The sequence below is a fragment of the Equus caballus genome, chromosome 2 (assembly GCF_041296265.1).
Source record: "Equus caballus isolate H_3958 breed thoroughbred chromosome 2, TB-T2T, whole genome shotgun sequence".
NCBI lineage: Eukaryota > Metazoa > Chordata > Mammalia > Perissodactyla > Equidae > Equus > Equus caballus.
The window spans coordinates 17,475,572-17,490,003 of NC_091685.1; the positions used below are offsets into that span (position 1 = coordinate 17,475,572).

Sequence of the window (14,432 nt, forward strand, 5' to 3'; positions counted from 1 at the left end):
GGGAGTCCAGGGTTCAGGGAGAGTTGGCAAGACCCTTGGTGGGCAACCTGGGCACCTTCTCTTTCAGGGGGAGGGTATCTTCACTGGCTGGCCTCCAGGCTGCCTGGACCTATGCCCATCTCACCTTCTCTGGACAACCCAGCCCTGAGGAGTGGGTTTCTTCCCGGTACCCTGGGCCTGGAAACCCAGGGAGGGCCCATAGCTCCTGTGGTCCTGGATGGGGTGGGCAATGCCATACCCAAGGCCAGAAAGCAAGAGGTGCTGGCTGGCACTGCCACCTGGGGGTTGTTTGGATGTGGCCCTTCAGGGTTGGGGAGCCTGGGTGAATGTCAGCGTCCAACCTCAGCCCCAGGGGTGTTGTCTGGGTGTGGAGAGGAAGGCTGCTGCCCCTTTGGTCCTGTCCTCTGCCTATGATGACTTCTTAAGTCCAGGGTCCTTGGGTTTGGGCCTGAAGTGGTGGTGAGAGAGCCTTTCTGGGCCAGCCCTGGGTCACCAAGAGGTTAACTAGCCAGCCCCACAGTTGCTGCCAGCCACCAATTAGTCTGTAATCAGGCAGCTGCCAACTGTCCCTGGGGGCATGTGGGCAGCCTAATGGGGCATTCTGTGTTGAGGGTGGGGTCGGGGAAGGGGTCTGTGAAACCTGTGCTTAAACCAAGCACCATGCTCTTCAGAGCCTATTTAGGGCTCACGGACCCCTTCCCTGCCCTCTATGCCGGGCTGCCTGGCTTAGGGACCTCTAGCCCTGTGGTTCGACACCCACCCGACCCTCTGCAAGGTATGAAGCCCAGAGTCAGGCAAACTTAGCTTCAAACTCAGGCTCTGCCACTTTCAGGCTGTGTGCTATTGAGGAAATCACTTCCCCTCTCTGAGCCTCCTTCAGTAAAACAGACCCACTTTCTAGGTCTGCCAGGAGGAGTAAATGAAATGGTGGATTTGAGCTGCTTAGCACGGTGCCTGGTACTCAGGGGAGCTCAGTAGATAACTGCTGAACTCACAGTCAACCCTGTGCCAAGGACTTGATGGGACAGGCAGGCAGGAGCCAGGTGCTGAGGCTGCAGCAGGGACCATGGTCCCTTCCCTTGGGGCATGTGGTCTCTTGGGCCAGGCACTGTCTCTGTCTTAACTATTTTCCCTCCCTCCCTCCTTGCTCACAGACCCTTCTGGTCTCTGGACATTAATTGGATTTTACTCTGCAGAGCCCAGGGTCGAACTGCTACTTTCTGGGCTCCCCCTATCCCTAACCAGGTGCTAAGCTCCGTGGGGTCTGTCAGGGGTCTGGGTGATATCTGCAGCTGCAACAGCAGCTGGCCCTTTAAGGAGAGAAGAAAACAATTATCCAGCCTGGGCATTGCATCAGCTGGAGCCTGGAGGGTCCCTGGGGAATGGGGGGCAGGCTAGTGGTTGATTTCATTAGTGCCATGTGAGAACTCTCACCCGAGTCTGCCCCCTCCTCAGCCACAGCCTTCTCCCCCAGGCCACAGCAGCAGCCCCAGCCCCAGTGCCTCCCACAACCCCACCCCAGGAGCACCACCTTGCAGGACTCTGTGCACCCCCAGCCCAGTCATGGACCTAGGCAGGGGAGGATCTAGGGAAGTGTCTCTCACGAAGGCCTTTTGTGACTCGAGGTGCAGGATATGCCTCCTGTACCTGCATGTTACTGACAGTGGCGTTGTCTCCCCCATTAGTGTTTGGCTGACCTGGGAACTATCTCTCCCACACTGGCATTTTGTTGACCCCGGGGAGGGGTGACTGCCACACTGGCCTTTCGCTGATGGTGGAGCTGTCTCCTACACTGCTGTTTTGCTGACCCAACAGGGGAGCTGTGCCGCCTGAGGCGGGGTGTGTGTGAACTGAGGGCACAGGGTAGAAACAATTGCTCTCTGGTTGGAGGTGAGCTAGTTGGGAACGGTGAGTCACAGGGGCAGAGAGGACACCAGGTACTTGGGCATCAGACAGACCTGGGTTCAAACCCCGCTTCCAGGCTCTGTTACCACTTTAGCAGGTAGCCTCAACTCCTCTGGAAAATAGGAATAGTTGACACCCATACTGGCTACCTGCATCTGGAAGGCGCTTGGGGGGTTAAATGTAGGAACTGGATATTGGGCACCCAGCCCAGGACTGGCAGGTGGAGGGCACAGACTCTATGATGATTCTCTTCTCTTTGCAAGTTTGGGCTCTTCACACCTTGACCTCAAAATGTCTGGACAAGAAAAGGAGGGTTGGGGAGGAGTGAAGAGAAGGGGAGAGAGAGTGCAGGGCCCTCCTGCCTCTGTTGCAGGAAGATGCATTCAGACGCCTGATGTACCAAGATCTATGAGCCAGGCAGCGCTGCCCCCATGGAGCCTGCATTCTAGCCAGGAGACGGCCCGGAGCAGGTAATTACACGTGTGACGTGTGTTGTAAGGTGGGGTTCAGGGAGCCTAGGGTGACAAGGAGTTGAAGATGCAAAGAAGAAGGGATGAGGAAAAGGAAACTGTGCTAAGGCCTTGGTGATGGTGGGAAGAGGCCTGGTGTGGTGGGGGAGGCCAGCAGTGGTGGAGAGCGGGGAGAGAGTGGGCAGGTGTCAGCACAGCCAGGCCCGACTTCCCTGGTCTAGAAAGATACTGGACTTGGGAACTGTCCTGAAGCCAATGGCAGTCCCTAAGGGTTTTCAGCAAAGGAGGCGGGGTCCGATCTCCAGAGAGTGTGGGCTGGGGTCTATGGCCCTCAGCAGAGCCGTCTCAGGAGTCACCTTTTGCCCTCTCCTACTCCTTCCCTGTGCGCAGCCCTGGTGCCCAGGGAGCAGTTTGTTTGTGTGGCACGCCCCAGGAGGGAGGGGGCCAGTCGCAGTCCCTCCAGCTCCCTCTCTCTGGGCCGAGGTGCCTCTCAGCCTTGTTGACGAAGATCACCCCTTGGGGCCAGGTTCTCCTGACCTCCCCAAAGAGCCAGAGGGCAAGAGGCAGGGCTTTGGCACCAGGCTGCCCTATGTTCACATCCCAGCTCTGCAGTTCATGAGGTGGGTGACCTCTGGGAAGGCACACCCGTCTCTGAACCTCAATGTCCTTGTCTATAAAATGGGATTGATGTTATCTCTCTATGGGAAAGAGAAAATGCAATTCCAAATGGAAATTGCAAAGCCCTATCTCAACTTCAGTTGGCATTTTTATTCTATCACTGACACCTACTCTGGGCTAGGCCCACGGCTGGCTGGGGGTGGGGGCAGGGCTGGTTTCCTGAGTCTGTGGTTGCACAGGAGCCTGCACATAGAAGGCCCCACACTTGGTTTAACGTTCTGCTGTCACCATCTTGAAATTCTCAAAGATTTTGAACAAGGGGTCCTGCATTTTCATTTCGCAGAGGGCCCTGAATATTATATAGTCCTGCAAATTGGGCAGGGATGGCAAGAGCCAGGGAGGGACACAGACCTGCAAATAGTTCCCAGGTGGAGGAGGTGGAAGGTGGAGGGCATGACTAACTGTCCCAAGGTGGGTGGGATGTTAATAATAGTAACATTTATTTAGCGCTTACTGTGTGCTAGGTTCTCTGCTCAGCACTTTACAGACTAATCTTCAAACAGCCCTATGAGGTAGGTACTATTATTATTGCTGTTGTATAGATGAGGAAAGTGAGGTTAAGTTTTTTGGCCAAAGTCACACAGCTATCAAGTCGCAGAGCTGGGATTCAAACCCAGGTTGTTGGACCACAGAGCGCCTGGACCTGGACGAGGGAAGTTTTCATTCAGAGGAGGGGCCCCCTCAGCTGGTCTGAAGGATAACTCTGGAGTTTGCCAGGAGGAAGAAGCTGTTGTGGGGAAGGGATGGCTCTCAGCTGGGGAGTGCATGATGCTTGGCCAGGAGAGGGGGAGCCAAAGCTGGATCCCTCCCAGGGCCGAGAGAAGTAACCCTTGGCTTTCATGGCTCTGATTTTCCAAGCTCAGAGCTCCTGGTCACTCTGCCCTCAGGCCCTGTTGCTGCCCTGATTCCTCAGAGCTGCCTGGCCTCTCTCCTCCCTGCCTGGCCCCCTCCTCCCCAACTCGCAGGTCATCACACTCGCTCTCTCAACTTCAGTGATCTCTTCTGGGCTCAGGACCTGCAGGTCTGACTGCTTCCTGGACCACCTTTAGATCCATCACAATCAGCCTCAGGTCCCAAGCCAGGTTCGCAGCTCCGCCTGCCGGCACCTGCTCTGCCTCCAGTGTCCCCAGCTCATCTCTGTCACCACCACCCACCCACTTGCTCAAGCTGGAAAGTTGGAAGTTCTCCTGGACACCTCCCTCTCCCTCACCCCCACATGGCACAGCCGGTCCTCAGCAAGTCCCGTTGGTTCTGAATGCCTCTCTGAGTCCGTCGTCTCTCTCTCTGCCCACTCCCCCATTCCAGGCCACCACCAGCTGTCACCAGGACCCCTGCAACAGCCTCCTAAACTGGTCTCCTTACGTTTCTGTTCGTGCCCCACTTCATTTCACTTTTCACACTGCAGCCAGAGTGAACTTCTAGAGATAAATGTTTCATTGTATCATTTCCCTGCTTTAGACCCTTCCAAGACTTCTTGGAATAAAAGCCAGACTCTGACGTGTTCTACAAGGCCCTGTGGGATCTGGAACTTGCCTACCTTCTTGCATTGTCTTGGACCGTTCTCCCTCTGCCTCTGCTGCAGGACCTGCACACGTGTTCCCTCATCCTGGAATGCACTCCTCCTCCCGGAGCCCTGTTAACTCCTACTTATCCTTCAGATAGGTACCAGCTCGCACATCATTTCTGCAGCAAAGCCTAAAAACCAGAAAGTAAACACCGCCCCCCTCCATAGAGCCTTGTACTTGCTTGTGATGCTCATCGCACTTGAATTGCTTTTTCCTCGTCTCTCTTTCTTGCTAGCCTGTGACCTCTGTGGGGTCAGGAATCCTGTTTTTGCCCAGCCCCGGCACATAGTAGGTACACAGTGAGTTGTTCAGTGAATGAAAGGAACAGATGAATTGTTGCTGCAGCGTCCGAACTGGCCTCCCTGCCTCCAGGCCTGCCTTCTCTGGTCCTTTCTCTCTACAGCCCCAGAGCGATCTTTCTGAAACACAGAACTGACCCTGTCCCCCGCCCCGCTACTTAAAATACTTCAATAGCTCCCCATGGCTGCCAGGAAGCCTCAGCTTCTTAGCATGGTATTCAAAGCCCTTGGTGATCTGCACCCGCCCGCCTGTCCGGCCTCGTCTGCCCTGCTCCCCCACCACACTTTGAACTCCTGGCAGTCCCTCTAACGTGTCAGGCTGTTTTGTGCCTCTGTGCCGCTGCACTTACTGTTCCCTCTGCCTGGAATGCCTCCCCACGCCTGCTTTGTCCCTCTGGAGAATGTCCTTCATTCTTCAAAACCGGCTCAGCTGCCACCTTTGCTGTGAAGCTCTGAGGAACCCTCCCAGCCCTCCCCATACAGTTCGGCCCCCACTCCCTCCTTTGTGTGGATGGAGGCTGCGTCTCTTGCTGCTCATCTCCTGTTAAACTGAGCTCCTCCAGGGCAGGCAGAGTGATCCTTCTTCTTCAGGATTCTTCATCTTTGTGCCTCCAGCTCCCGGCTTCTCCCTTGTCTTAATTAGGTCTTTGCTTATATATAGAAACCCACTCAAGCTGGCTTCAGTCATAAAGAAGGGTTTATTATGAGGACACAAGGCGTTCCTGGGAACAGAGGGGCAGAAAAATCGTTAGGCTTGGAGGTGGACCTTTAGGCTGGGAGAAATTGAAGCAGCCATTCTCTGCACCTTCCTGGCTGCCTTCACCTTTCTATCTCCGTAGACTGGGTTTTCTTTGCTTTTTCAGACGCTGGGCCACCTATAATTTCTGTATTGTGTCCCTCGGTTCCAGCCACATTCATAGATAGAACCCAGGACTTAGCAGATCCAAGTCCAACTTCCAGGAGAGGATCTGATTGGCTCTGAGTGGGTCAGGTGCCCACCGTGGTCCGATCAACTGCAGCCTGCTGGGAAGGAGCACAAAGTCAGACGTGCGAACACGGCTCTTGACCCCCTCAGAGAAAGCGAGGGTCTTTGTTATCTGGGCAAGTACTTTAAAGGACATCTAGTAGAATCCTTAGAGTGCCAGGGTGGGCCTGGTCCCCAGCCCTCCATCTGGACATCACCTGGGGAAAATGGACCTGGTGTTGTGGCTTAAAGGGGAGCAGCAATGCCCAGGGCAGGCTCCGAAGAACCTTTCAAATATCCTTCAGAGGGCTGAGCAGAGAGAGAGGGAGAGGAGACCCTGAATTTTCTCCCCGCTCTTTGGAGTGGGGAGAGAGGGAAGAGGAGGGCATGAGGCAGGCAAGACAGTTCTCCCTCCCAAAATCCTATTCATCCTCAAAGACTTAACCCGTTTCCTTTCCTCAGTGAAGAACCATGCCGTGCCTACCACCCTTTCCCCCAATCAGCTGTTCTTTACCTGCGTTGCTTCTATTTTTTGTACTTCCCTAATAATAAACATTTTTGAGGACTTCCTCTGTGCTAGACGCTATGCACACGCATTGTTTCATTTAATCATCACACCCTATAAGATAGGTACTGTCGTTATCCCCATTTTGCAGACAAGGAAACTGAGGCTCAGAGAGATGACATTTATGGGCTAGGGACACGCAGCAGTGTGACTCCAGAGTAAAAGCTCTTAACCTCAGCTACTTATTCACTTGCCTGTTTGCCTTTTGGGATTGTGAGGGCCTTACAGGCGGATACTGTGAGGATGGAGGTTACCATCCTCCCTCTGCTCCCCACTGCCCAGCACGGGACCAGCCCAGAGCAAGGGCCCCTGACTATGGGATGGATGGATGCAGGTGGAGTAGAAAAGGCATCTCAGGGGGGAGTTGAGGGCTCCTACTCATGGACCTAACCTGTGTAGCTGTGTGACTCTGGACAAGTCTCTGAACCTTTCAGAGCCTCAGTTTTCTCGTTCCGACATGTGAATGATAATTCCTGCTGTGAGGCCTGTATTCAATGGTGGGTGTGAGGACAATTTGTAAATGGGAAAGAACTGAGCAATTTCTAAGAATTGTTATTACCACAATGGACTATGGCAACAGGGTGCCAGCTGGCCACTGTGCCCAAGCTCCTGCAGGAGACGGGCAAGCCCAGGGCTGCCCAATGTGGAGAGAGGCACCTTCAGTGAGACCTGAGATGACTTTCCGTGGCCCGTGGACCCACCCTGATATCACACTGGCCCACACAGTGGGAAAGTTGGTTCCCTTTCACCTCTGTCAAGTCCAAGGTTGTCCCAGGGAGAAGGTGTCTGTGAGGGCCTAATATGTCCTTAATAACTCTCCAACACTTGTTGCCTTCCCCTTTTTAGCAAAGAGATCTCGTCTGGCAGCTCCATGTAGCTAAAATTTAATAATATAGCTTTGTTTCTACTATATTTATTTTACTCACATTTTCTGTTTATTATAAGTGATTTTGGCTTTCCATTTATAGTAGTAACATAAAGTTTCTATTTAAAGTAAATGTATTCAAAAGTGTCAATTTTGAGAAAAGAAATAATGAGCAGTACAGGAATATGGAGACTTGGCAGAAATCGTTGAGAGGCACAGAGTGTCAGTGGATAATGCAAAACTGGGAAGTGGTATGGGGATGTCACACATGTGGACCATTGGCCTGGACAGTCTTGAAGATCCCTTCCATCTACCTGGGACATTTGAGGGTCTCTTCATGCTGTGCCAGCCTAATCCTCTCTCCTCACCTCGTGCCCTGGCTTGGGCTTCTTTCAGAGAATTTCGCTGTGATTGTCCTGCAGACAGAAGAATTTGTGCCACTGTCCCCTCAGCCTGCTTGAGAGGGGGCTTTGGAGTTGGGGAGTCTGGATGAGGACAGGATGCCCCCTTTCTTGCCTGTTTGCCTTGGGGCACTCCTGGGTGGAACAGGAGCTGCAGACTCCTCAGTTCTCCTGGTTCCCATGCACAACACAGGCCTCAGGGCCTCCCGGAGGGCTGGAGTCTCTGGGAGTGCTGACGCTGTGGGAACTGCAGGTGAGGGCGAGGCTGTCTCTGGAGTCTCATGCCCCAGAGCTTTGGGGTCTCAAAGCTCCCCTTTCCTCTGCTCCCCCTTTCCAACGTCTTTGTGCCACTGACTGCCTGCCCCTGGGGTTTGGGCAGCTACCCCAGGAGGCCTCAGAGGACACAGAGGATTTATCCACAGAGCCCGAGACCAGGGCCAGGCAGGAGGGAGGGAAGTCTGCCTGTCCTCTCCCCAGTCCCATGTCCACAATGGGAGGGCAGGCTGGGCTCCAGGGGGGCAGGGAGAGGGGTGGGAGCCTGGGTAGTGTGGGGCGTGTGCCTGTGTATCCATGGTGAATGTCTGAGGGTCTCTGTGAAGGCATATCGTGTGTGTGCGTGTGTGTGTGAGAGAGGTTAAGTTTGCATGTACATGTGTGTCCGTAGTGAATGTAGTTCTGAGTGGTATGTCTGAGGGTCTCTGTGAGAGCATACTGTGTGTTTGCACACGTGTGGGGTGTGTGATGTGTGTCTGTGATAAAGATATCTTTGCTGATATGTCTGAGGTTCTCTGTGAGTGCGTTTTTGTGCAGCATGTGAGTTTGTGCATGTGTGTCAGGGTGTCTTGTGTGTCTGTGTGTGATATGCATGTGGGTCTGTGGTGAACACCTCTCCATGTTATGTTTGTCTGTGAGGCATATTGTGTGTGTGTGTGTGTGCTGTGTGTCTCGGTGGCCTGCGCGCTGGGCGTGGTGTGTGCCTGTTGTTTTGTGTATGTCAGCATCATTGTACAGCGCTTGATGGCTATGTAGTGTGTCTGAGAGGCCGTGTGGTGTGCTCGCGGGTCTTTGTGCCCCAGAAAGGGTCCGGAGGGCGGAGGGGTATGCGGGGGATGCGTTGCGCGTCTGAGGGCGGTGTCTGTCTTGGTTGGGGCGGTGAATGTGCTAGGTTCCCCGGAGGGTCTCCAGGGCAGGCGTGGGGCGCAGGCGGCCCCTTCCGGCTTGGCGCGGGCCTGGTAACCGGAGCCCCTTCCCCCAAGAAATATTGATGCGGCCGGCGCCCTAGCGAGGGGAGGGCGGGGAGCGAACACCGCCGGCCGCTGTCCGTGGTGCTGCTGCGTCTCTCCCGGCAGGGGCGTTGGCGCTCAGGCTGAGGCGGGGCTCGGAGGAGAGACGTCCGCGTCCACCAACACGCTCAGCGTGGTCCCTGCCTCCGAGGATGAGCTAGCCTGTCCCTACTGCCTGTCTGTCAGTTCTGCCACCCCATCTAGGAAGGGGGCACAGGGACCAAATCAGTATTTGGGGGTCCAGAATCCCTCAGGACTAGGTTTACCTGGGACAGTCCTAATTTATACCTGCGATCCTGGTGTGATTGTTGGTAGTGTGCTCGCTCTTGAAAAGAGTCCCAGTTGGATGATAAATTCTGTACCCCCCAGCAATAAGGCTTGCCAAAGGCCTCTTCTCCCACCTTCTCGGCTCCTCCCTGGGGGTTCTGTAGCCACATGGGTGTGCAAGTGCTGTGTGTGTTTGCAGGTGGGAGGATTGTCCTTCTTGTACTAGCACTGAGTTTGGAGCCCTCAGTGCCTTGGGATCCTGCTGCAGCCCAGACCCTCCCCCAGGGATCAAGCCCCCTTCTCCTTTCCTTTCAAGCTGTGTTTTTTTTCAGACCTGGGCCTCCTTTGCCCTCCCACATGCTGGGCTGGGCAGGCCTCTCCTTGGTCTCTATGTCAGGGTGTGGTAGGGCTTCCAGGCTGGCTGTGTGTGTACTCATGGCATGTTCTCTGAGTTCTCCTACTTTTAACCCCTGGTGCTCCCTCCTTCAGTGGATTCCATCTTCCTCCCACCCCTAACTGTGGGTATTACCTCTCGCCCTTTCCTCACTCTGTCCTCTCCTCCGGGCATTCTTCCTTTCCATACCCCACTTTTCCCTCTGAGGAAAAGACCTAAATCCTACCCACTCACACTGCTCTCCTGAGCTCCAGTGAATCTGCTTACCTGCCTAACACCTGCAGGTGGGAGCTGCAGTATCATCTCAGACTCATCACATCTAAAATAGGGACTCATCTTCCCCTTAAGCCAGCTTTTTCCTCCTCAGGCTCTGCTGATGGTACCATTCACCCTTCCTGTGAATCATCTTGGATTCTCTTTTTTTCCTCTCCCCAACTTTGTCCCATTGCTAATTCGAGGCAAGCCCCCAAGCCCTCTCATGACTCCTGGCCGCCCCTTTCCCCTTTCCACCTGCTCTTTCTGAAGCCGTGTGGCCCTTCCCTCTGCCTCCTGACTGCTCTCAGGATTTCTTCTGATTCTGCACTTAGTGTCAGATTGACCTTCGTAAAACATTACATCCAAGCCATGTCAGATTTCACTCCCTTCAGGATTAAAGCCAAGCTTCTTAGCCCTATATTCAGAGCCCTTGTCTGGCTGTTCCCAGCCTACCTTTCAGCCCCCTCTTCCGCAATTGTACTCAACTCCTGTTCCAACTTCACTGCTCCATTCGCCATCCTCTGAATATAACATTTTCTCTCTGGACCTTCCCAGTACTTCCCATCTCTTTGCTGCCACCTCTGCCTCTCCAAATCTCACCTATCTTTTGAGATGCTCTGCAGTGCACTTCTCTTTAATGCCTTCTCTGTCTCCTTATCCTGAAATGTTCACTCCTGAAGAACAACCAGAGTATTTTATCTTTATCTCTCAGTGCCTTGGGTGGCCCGTGGACCAGCAGTGTGGGTATCACCTAGGAGCTTGTTGGAAATGCAGAATCTCAGGTTCCACCTGGGACCCGTGGAGCCAGAATCTGGATTTCAGCAAGATCCCCAGGTGATTCCTGTGCACATTTAAGTTTGAGAGCACTGGGCAGTGCACTCATTGAGGGCCTTGCTTCTGTTTGGGAGTGGCCTTTGGTCCAGGCTGGGGGTACTCTCAAGTGCCAAGTTTAGCAGCCCCTATCAGATGACAAATGCCACATCTAGCTAGATCCCACAAGGTATGGGAGGAGGTGGATGGTGGAGATGGCTGAGAAGCATGCATACGCTGCCTGGACCCTGCCCACCTGGAATCTATGCCCCACAAGGCCCCAGGGCTCAAGCTCTGTAAATCTAACTCCCAAAGACACTTCAGTGACACATGGAGGAATCAATTAATCAATAAAAAGAGAGTTATCAAGCATATAGCAGGACTTTTCCCTCTTCTCAAAACACAGTGGTGGAAATGTCTGTTATTTTAAAGTATGTTTTGAAAAGAAAGATATGTATGTTAGTTTTTTCTTCATGATAACATTAATACAGTTTCCAAAGTGGTAACTTTAGAAAACACAATATGTCACATGAAGAAAATAAAAGTGACTCACAATTCTACTACCCAGCTATAGATACTGTTGATTCAATGTTTATTTAAGATCATCATTCATTCAACAAATATTTAGAGCCCTACTATGTGCCAGGCACTGAAGATTCAGGGTGAAGACGATGACATCATTCCAGTTTTTAAGCCACTCACAACCAGGGGCTGGGGGATGGGAGATAAGCACTGAACACAGTTGTCCTAGGGCAACTGTGACAAAGTACCATAAACTGGGTGGCTTAAACCACAGAAATTTATTTGCTCACAGTTCTGGAGGCTGGAAGTCCCAAATCCAGGTGTTGGCAGGGTTGGTTCCTCCTGAGGGCTCTGAGGAAGACTGTTCCATGGCTTGAGGTGACAGCTGGCAATTCTTGGTTTCTTACTGTCACTCTGGTCTCTGCCTCCATCATCACATGTGTTCTCCCTATGTTCTTTGTCTTTACATGGCTGTCTTCTTGTAAGGACACCAGTCGTACTGGACTAGGGACCAACCCTTCTCAAGTATGGCCTCAACTAATCACATCTGCAGTGACCCTATTTCCAAACAAGATTATAGTCTAAGGTACTGGGGTTAGGACCTCAACATATCTTTTTTTTGGAGGGGACACAATTCAATCCATAACAGGCAGGGACAGTATTAAGTCTGGGGGAGCACAGCAGGGAAGACTCATCTGGGAAGACTCTCCTAGGAAATGACATTCAGACTGGGGCTGAGCAGTGAGCAGGGATTAGCCAGGCAAGGGTGGCTCAACAGACAAACACGGGTCCTTGGAACATGAAGGTGGGGATGGGCTGGGGAAGAGCGTTCCAGGCAGAGAGGGGACAAAGTGGCACTTTTGAGGAATGGAAAGAAGGCAAGTGGTGCTGGAAACCAGAGAAGGGGCAAGAGCACAGGAGGAGCTGGCTCATTGGCTTGTGGGCCTTGGTGAGGAGTTGTACTTTCTCCAGAAGGAAATGGGGAGCTACGGAAGGCTGTCACGCAGGAGTGATTCATTCGGCTTTGTGAACTGTCTCCTCACAAGATTGTCTGAAGGCTGTGTTGTTCCTCTATGTCCCCAGTTCCGAGGGAAAACGTATGGCCATATCCTCAGGAGCCCCCTGGCTGAGAGAAGACGCGTAGGAGTCCTGATCAAGGAAGGAAGACATGGCCATACCCCCAGCAGCCCTTAGTCCAGGGGGAGGATGAGCCTTGCCCTCAGGAACTTGTTCTGAACAGGACACAGAGCACGCCCAGCTCTGGGTCTGCCTCACCCTTGGGTGTCCTGAGTCCTTGGAATGTCGGGGACACAGGTTTGGTTCTGGCTGCTCCACTCCCTGCCCTGCTGTGAGGACTTCTCTGAGAGTGTGTCCAGGGCAAGTGCATGACCCAGGTGGGTCCCTGAGGTGAGAGGCCTCGATGCTGGGGGAGACCAAGGGCAAGGTCTTGCAGAGGCCATGTCCTCATCACCCTTTTCTCCTCAACGGATGTCTGGATATTGTCTTCCTTTGCAGGACCCAACCTCTCCGGTGCTCAACCCATCACTTACCACAACCTCAGAGGGCCATCCCTTTACTATGTGTGATGGGAGTGGGCCCCTCTCCCCAAAGCTGCCCGTCTCCCCTTGCCTGGGCTGGGTAGGCCAGGCTGGGTGGAGGAGAAGTGGGTCAGCTTGGTAGCCATGGTGACAGCAGCTGCTCCCTGCCAGCCTTCTCATCTCCTCACCACAGACCTCACTGATGAGCTCCTTTGTCCGGCCTGTAGAGATGGGGCCAGGAGGGTGAGAATGGGGGCTGGAGTATATATGAGTGTGTGTGTGTGTGTGTTCAAGCTCACACAAGTGCCTGCTTGGAGCTGATATGTGTGCCTCATCCAAGGGAAGCCACAGATCTGGGTAAGACACTCCCACTTCCCTGCACACTGAAGGGATGGGGCTTCCTGCCTCTCTGGGCTGGGCAGGGGCCAGGGGAGGGTGTGTGTGTGAGTGTGTGGGGCGTGTACACACATGTGAGTCAGTGAACGCCCCTGGCTGACAGTGTGGCTACTTCTGTATGCCTTTGTGTGGATGAATATCTTGTGGGGGGTGCATATCTGTGTATTAATGTGATTGTGTCTTTAAGTGTGTATCATCTGTGTGGGTCTGTATGGTGTGTAATCACATATTTGAAATTCTGTGCCCTGTGTCTCTCCCTGTGTGTGTGTAGTGTGCGTGTAAGCCTAGTTTGGGGGATACAAAGGTTGTACAACCAGGAGAGGAGCTGGCATAGTGCTCCCCGCTCAGGCCAGCCTATATCCCCCAGCACCTACCAGCCCTGTCACCCACTCATCTCCCCCGAGGGTGAAAAGGAAAGGAAACGAGGGAACCCCTCTCCCCTCATGTGGATGCAAGTACTGGCCTCTGACATGGGCATAGATTGGCTCAGGCCATGTGGTGGGCAGCCCTGGTGCTGGATTGTGGTCAGGGCTGGGGTCTCAAGTGCCAGACCCAGCATCCAGGGAAAGGCCAGGAGCTGAGATGCTGTCAGGGATGATCACAGCCTCATGCGCCAGTTCCCATCTCAACTGAGAGGTGCAGGGGCCCAGATCCCACACTTATCCTGGGCTCTGAGTGGAAGCCTCTAGAGCTGGAGTGGGAGGTGATCCTGTTAGTCTCTCCCGTGAAGTGGTTGCACCTGGTATGCAATCCAGACCAATAAGCACAAACACCTGTGCAGTCTTTTACCCTTGACAAAGGCGCTATTATGAGTAGTAATAATGAAATTGCCCAACTGAGCATTTAGCATGTACCAGTCCTTATTTCGTGATATTTCATCTAAGACTCCTCAGGCAGGCGTTATTATCCCCACTCTAGAGATGAGGAGCAGGAGGCTCAGGGAGTTTGTTAAAGAAATTGCCCTGCGTCATCCAGCTTGTGAGTGGCAGATCTAGGTTTTCAACTAAGTCTGTCTGCCTCCAAAGCCTGTGCTTTTAATCACTGTGCTTTCCTGATCCTCATTATCTCATCTGATCCCCAGTCCAGTCTGGAAAGTCGGGCTGGGTGCAGGTGGTGAGTAGACTCATTTTATAGAAGAGGAGATGGAGGTTCAGAGAAGCTGAGTGACTTGCTCAGGGTCACATGGCTGGGGGTGGAACCAGAAGTGCCCCCCACTGACTGCTGGGCAGGTCACAGAGTATCTGCAGAGGGACAC

The 14,432-nt window shown here is 53.4% G+C and overlaps 1 protein-coding gene across 9 annotated transcripts in view; it reads left to right on the top strand.

The window, feature by feature from the left end:
• RIMS3 (regulating synaptic membrane exocytosis 3) overlaps positions 1-14,432 on the top strand; it is a 48,325-nt gene that overhangs the window by 10,441 nt on the left and 23,452 nt on the right. For 4 of the 9 annotated variants that reach the window (XM_070260352.1, XM_023632490.2, XM_070260350.1 and 1 more), the window contains exon 2: positions 2,279-2,375. The exons of the other annotated variants lie outside the window; for them this stretch is intronic. The gene's annotated coding sequence lies outside the window, so the exon portion shown is untranslated. The remainder of the gene's footprint in view (positions 1-2,278; positions 2,376-14,432) is intronic. 9 annotated transcript variants of the gene reach the window in all.